The 6,724-nt window shown below is 39.5% G+C and overlaps 1 pseudogene; it reads right to left on the minus strand.

Moving 5' to 3' along the window:
• Positions 1-390: 390 nt before the first annotated feature.
• Positions 391-934, minus strand: LOC136309295 (DAZ-associated protein 2-like; annotated as a pseudogene).
• Between the last annotated feature and the right edge of the window lie 5,790 nt (positions 935-6,724).

Raw genomic sequence — 6,724 nt, forward strand, 5'->3', positions numbered from 1 at the left:
CCCCCCCCCCCCATAATTTGGTAACTTTAATTCTTAAGAAGATTAAAGTTCCCTTCAAGTCTAATTTAATGTTTTATTACTAAAAGCAAAAACCAGGATAGTGCAGTATTATGCCAGAGGAATTAAAGGAAGATCCTTAGGGCTGCTTCACCCATATTCATTCATTTTATGAATGGACACCTCAACTACCTTAAATTGCTTTAAGAAGGTACTGCTACCATTACATGGTTCCTTATTAAGTTGGAAAAGTGCCTGAAAGTTTAGGCACCAGTGACACGCCAACATGGGTCTTAAACTGCAATGTCAGGTTAATATGACCAAAGTAGTTACATTGTGAGAAGTGCTGAAGGTATGGGATGTCTTTCCTGGCTCAGAAGTGGCCTTGGTTCTTCAACAGATGGTGTAGCCACCAATTGTGCCACTCATGAAGAAGTCCCCTTTGGAGGACACTGGCTTCCTGCATGACAGCATGCTGAGCAGCTTTGGGTGGTCATCCAGGGGCTGGAGGAGGAATGTTGCCAGCAGTAGCCCCAGTTCCAAATCTGACACCTGCACCCTATCCCCCTTCCCAGCACTGTTGAACAGGTGAATGGAGGGCGCCAACTGGGTGATAAACTCTGGGGACTGTGGAACCTAAAGGTACAACAGCCACAGATTGGGCCACGGGAAGATACAGTGAGGTGCCAGGAAATGCAGCTGACCTGGTGGGGACTGTGGCAGCCCCTGGGTGCCCAGAGCTCCTATGCTAGAGCTCTGAGTAGGCAACTGGAACATCAGTATAGGGCGGAGCCTGAGGAAGATGCAAGGTCTGAGGGTACAGTGAATTCTGAGGAGGCTGCACAGGGTAGATTGGCAGCATTGGATTTTGACCTTACCAGTTTAGCCCCTGTCTGTCTGCCTGTGGTTCCAGTGCAAGACACCCCGTCTCTGCCATCGCTCCATTGGTGTTATCCAAATTCCTGCTCTAGCTCTCCATTTGCTTCTGCAGATGCCCATCATGATGAACCTGCTCCCCACCCCAACCCTGCATCCCCAGCTCTGAGCAGCAGTAATTCCAAGACGATGAAGGAAGGTGTCTGACTCAGAGCAGCGACTGACTGCGACCTGCCGAGGAAGGCAGTGCAGCTCCCCCTAGGACTGGTGTTGGGTGACCTCTGGACAGCACTGCTTCCCGCAATGGCTTCAGCCGTCATTCAGTAATTGTGAATGATTATCGAAATTTCTTGTGCATCTAGAAAAAAGAAAAGACTATCCTTGTAATAGGGCATAAGTAAAATTAATCCAACCAATAAAAACTTATAAACAATGAAATATATTTAAAAATCAAAATTATCAAGTAAAATAAATATTGAGGCCCGTTAAGAATGTGCTAAGTTGCTAATTAAATCACAGGATGTTGCATTTAGAATAGAAGAGTTAGAGATCTTGTAGTCCATCTTCTTCATTTTACAGACAGCAACCAAACAAACACATGAGAGAGGCCTGAGGGGTTGTGAAAAGGCAACAAAAACCCTTTCATTTACTTCTTTACCTATAAAAACCAATCTTTATTTAGGCTGCTATTACTTGTTGTGGGTCAAACTGTGTCCCTTTGTGGATGTGAAGATGAGGTCATTAGGGTAGGCCCCAATCCCATATGACTGGTGACCTTGTGTGAAGGCCGACACGAAGGGAGAAGGCCATGAGATGATGGAGGCAGAGAGTAGAGTGATACAGTGGCGAGCCAATGGACACCACGAATTGATGGCCCCCTAGGAAGCCAGGAAGAGCCATAGAAGAATTCTATCCAGAGTTTTAGAGGGAGAATGTCCCTGCCAGCACCTTGGTTTCATACTTCTAGCTTCCAGAACTGTGAAATAACAAGTTTCTGATGTTGTAAACCACCTTCCTTGTGGTGCTTTTTAATGGCAGCCCTCAGAAACTAATACAGTACTTTTCGATCTTTCACCACTTTTCACAGGTTTATTTTTCCTCTTCTGCCACATGGAAAGTTTCTTGAGGGTAGGGCTTGGATTTTTCTCATGTTCCTGTCCCTTGAAGAGCTTAGCAGTGCTTAGTCAGGACTCAGTGAACATTTGTTGAATTGAAGTAATTGCAGGCTTCCACAGAAATAATGCAGCTCATTATTTCTTATCATAAATTCCCTATAATTTGCCTATCAGTTTTTGATATTAATTATCATTGAGGAAATAGAAGAGGTGTCTCTTAGTTGCCCGGAGATGTTTGGTCAGAACTTGGAAATAAATACTAAGGAAACACAAGAGCTTCTCTTGATATTATTTAAAGGGCAATAACTAATATTCACTGACAGCTCGCTCAGTGTCAGACTGTTGTACATGGCCAGTATATATTCTTTCACTTAATCCTCATAATGTCCTGGTGAGGTAGACCCTATTTTTAGACCCAGCTTAACTGATGAACAAAAACTGAGGTTTAGAAGCTGTGAAAAGCAGAGCTGAGAGTCAAATTTGGGCAGTATGATTGGAAAATTAGCTCTTAATCACTGGACTATTGTGAAATGCAAACACTGGTCTTCCCTTTCTGCAGAACTGAAAAATCCTTAACTTTCTGTTTATAGATGATAATGTGTTTAGCTTGCTCTCCATGTAAATATGTATGAGAGTATTGAATATATAATTATTCTGTAGTATATTTGTTACTTCTGTATATATCTAATTTTCTGAGACATATTTAGAGCTTATGAGCCAAGTTTTCCTAAGTAACTGTGTGTGTGTGTGTGTGTATGTGTGTGTGTGTGTGTGTGTGTGTGTGTGTGTGTGTGATGGGGGGAGAGAGAGAGAGAAAGACAGATAGGAACAGACAGACAGGAAGGGAGAGAGATGAGAAGCATCAGTTATTTGTTGCAGCACCTGAGTTATTCATTGATTACTTTCTCATATGTGCCTTGACTGGGGGACTCCAGCCAAGCCAGTGACCCCTTGCTCAGGATAGTGACCTTGGGCTTCAAGTTAGCGACCTTTGGGCACAAGCCAGCAACCATGAGTCATGTCTATAATCCCATGTTCAAGCCAGCAATCCTGCACTCAAGCTGGTGAGCCCACACTCAAGCCAGATGAGCCTACGCTCAAGCCAGCAACTTTGGGGTTTCAAACCTGGGTCTTCTGTGTCCCAGTCCAACACTCTATCCACTGTGCCACTGCCTGGTCAGGCTAATATACTTTTATTCCTCTGTAAAACCACAGGTTTTTATTTTGTTTTATTATTATTAGTTTTTAAATTTTTCCATTAATTTGAGAGAGAGGCAGAGGAAGAGAGAGAAGGGAAGGAGTAGGAAAAGAGAGAGAGAAGCATCAACTTGTTCCACTTAGTTGTTTCATTTAGTTGTGCCCTCATTGGTTGCTTCCTTTACATGTCTTGGCAGGAGATTGAACCTGCAACTCTGGTGGGCCAGGATGATGCTTTACCCACTGAGCAACACGGCCAGGACTGTTGTTGTTGTCATTATTATTATTATTATTATTATCATCATCTATTGATTTTAAGAGAGAGAAAGAGGGGGGGTGGGGATGTCTGAAATAGTATCATTAAAATATAGGCTCAGTTTGTTGTTCCACTTATTTATGCATTTATTGGTTGATCCTTGTCTGTGCTCCTGGCCAGGGCAAAGCCTCAGGTTTTATATTTCAGGGATGGGTTTTCATCTCTGGGCTGCAGAGCTTATTAGAGACTGCATCTCAAAAATAAAGAGCCACTGCAACTAGAGCATTTTGCTACTGTTTTGCTTGTGTACTTTTCTGAGGTGACCTTTTGTCTGAAGGAGGATTTTATAGAAAAAGAATAGATTTCCTGAATTTACAATAGTTTATACATGAGAACTGATAAACTTCTTCCTTTGTCTATATAAGCCAGAAAGACCCACAGTAAAGCTATTAGAAAAAGACACAATAAACCTAACTCCTCAGACTCTTTCTGGACATAATTGGATTTTAAGGGTATATGACCCAGGTGTGACCTTGTCCAGAAATTCATTCTCTCTGTCTATATATATGATATGTTACAGCCTTTCAGGGACTGCTTCATCATGACTTAATGACATACCCTTAATGTAAAAAAAATCAATGGCTTTCTTTCTTTCTTTCTTTCTTTCTTTCTTTCTTTCTTTCTTTCTTTCTTTCTTTCTTTCTTTCTTTCTTCTTCTTTCTTTCTTTCTTTCTTTCTTTCTTTCTTTCTTTCTTTCTTTCTTTCTTTCTTCTTTCTTTCTTTTTTTCCTTTTTTATTTTAGGAGAACCATACAGAAGCTTGATTTAAAAACAAAACAAAACAGAAACACCTTGCTAACACTGAAGAGATGGTGCAATGTTCCTTCCAGTTTCCCCTGGTCTTAATAAAGAATTTGCCTCTGTCCTAAATCTAGAAAAGTACTTTGTAGCCCATAGCTTCAAAATAGTTCATAAATCATGTTCTGTGGTACAGAAGAAAACCTGTTCGTGTGACCTAGTAAATGATTCTTATAGCTTCATCTTAAACCTAGATAAATATTTCACTCAGAATCCTTATATAAAAATTTTACCCGAAGGGTGCCACAAATAAAGCTCATGTCAGTATGACCACAGAGTTAAGATAAGCCAGGCCTTGAAAGTTATGCAGCTCTGTCTGACCTTGAAAGTTACTTGATTTTTATGAATCTTGATTTCTGATTTACACTATGGGTAATAACAGCTCTTTCATAATGTTAAGGATTATGTAAAGTATATATGAATAAAACAAAGCTACTTTCTGGTTATACCCTATTTAATGAAAATAGCTTTATAGGTTTCACCAAATTTGGTGGGGATGTCTGAAATACTATCATTAAAATATAGGCTCAGTAGCACATATGATATTTACATTGGGGGATCTAAAGAGATACTTCAAATGACTGGGCTGTCATTTTTCAAAGTAGCTGAACCAGAGGGAGAAAGTGAGGCCACATGACCATTGATCATACAATTGAACTCGCCCCAAGGTTTTCAGCTGAGCTGTGGATCTGGCCCTCCCAAAGATATTGTTGATCTGGAATCAAGCTATTTCTTAGAGCAGAATCTCTTATGTACCTTGAGTAAGAATCTCTGTAGCAGTTAGAATTGCTTATCAGTTATTAGTAATTCTTTTCAAAGTCAGGAGAGGCTTATTGGAAACCTATTTAGGCTATTTAGCATACAGTGTGGCACATAAGTAGACCCGTGGTAAACATTCTCATTTCTACGCCATCTTCACTCCTGCCACTAAGAGCATGTAGAGAAGTCATTATTATGCTTCATTTTGTATGAATGGTACTTATTCATAGTGACTCAGTTATTTCAGTGGAGCTGGACTAATCCACCAACAATAATGGCCTAATGTTTCGGAGATAGTAAGATATTTTAGGCAAAGAAGTCATTCTTCACTGAGCTTATATTTTCCTCTCACAAACATCAGAACATTGAACTGAATTTTTTTTTCCTGGCTACTTTTAAGTTCTTTTAAGTGTTGAAAAAGAACTTTGGTTAACATTAACAGGTGTATTACTGGGTTTGAAACATAATTTTTAGTTTGGGCCTCCCAAAATTGAAATAAAGCTTTACTATTGGAAGATAATTATAGTATAATTGATATTTTATATTTAAATATTTTCTGTGCTGAAGAGATAAACTAGTTTTATCCTCTCAGGTTTAAGTTTCACTTTTGATTGTGATATAGTACCATAAAAAGTCAGTCTGCTGATGAAAATTACACTTCATAAAACTAGGTATGAAAATCTTAACTAGTTTGTCTTAGATTTTTCACTTATTGATTTACTCTTTAATGTAGGCAGGCAGTTTGAACTTACTATTCAATATTTACAGAGAATGCTTTCTTGTGAGGAGCAGTTGATAAGATAGCAACTTTTCTAATGTAATACAATAAAAAAAAATTGCTCATCCAAACATATAGCCAGTGTTTCAAATATCCACAAATGTGTGAAACTACTTTTAGCTTTGGAAATCCTGTTGACATAGTTTAAAAATACAAGTGCCTTTATTTCTTTATTTGTATATACCTAATCTGTTGAATATTTGTGTTTTCTACTCTCCTTAGGGATATCATATCCACTCAGAAGACCTGAAGCTTTGAACCTGCCACGGAGAAAACCTTGCCCTCACAGAGGAGGCAACTCCTGCCAACCTTGCCTGACAAGGAACGTTCCCACCCAAAATTTAATACCAGCTACTTTGAAAAATACCATGAGTTCCAAAGGGCTGAGGAAGGAGAAGTCTGAGAAGATGCACTCTCTTTGCTGAACACCTGTCCTCAGGTACCATGCTTTGCTCTTATTCTTTCCTTGGTCCACCTGGTCAGGATGTCTACACTGAACAGGACTCACCATTCAGGCTCTTTCTGCAGTCTCGACTCTAAGCCATGTTGTCCAATCAGGCTTTTATCAGAAGACTGTTTTATGGATTGTGAGGCACTTTCTTATCTCTTAATGAAATTTATATTTTGTTCCCCATTTGGTTATTGTTGTTCACGTGTCGTCATATTTAGACAGAATCCTGAAGAAGAGAGCTGAGTGGCAACATTTACTTTTACTTCTAATTTCAAAGAATACTAAAAATACTTCAAAATGATTCTTTTTTAAATTAATTTTAATTTACTGTGTTAACATGGATTCGAGTGTCCCACTGAATATAACACCCTCACCCCCCAACCCTGTGTCCCTATTTACACCCCCTTTGCCCCACTCTCCCTAACTCCCTTTCCCCTT

The sequence above is a fragment of the Saccopteryx bilineata genome, chromosome 6 (assembly GCF_036850765.1).
Source record: "Saccopteryx bilineata isolate mSacBil1 chromosome 6, mSacBil1_pri_phased_curated, whole genome shotgun sequence".
Classification (NCBI taxonomy): domain Eukaryota; kingdom Metazoa; phylum Chordata; class Mammalia; order Chiroptera; family Emballonuridae; genus Saccopteryx; species Saccopteryx bilineata.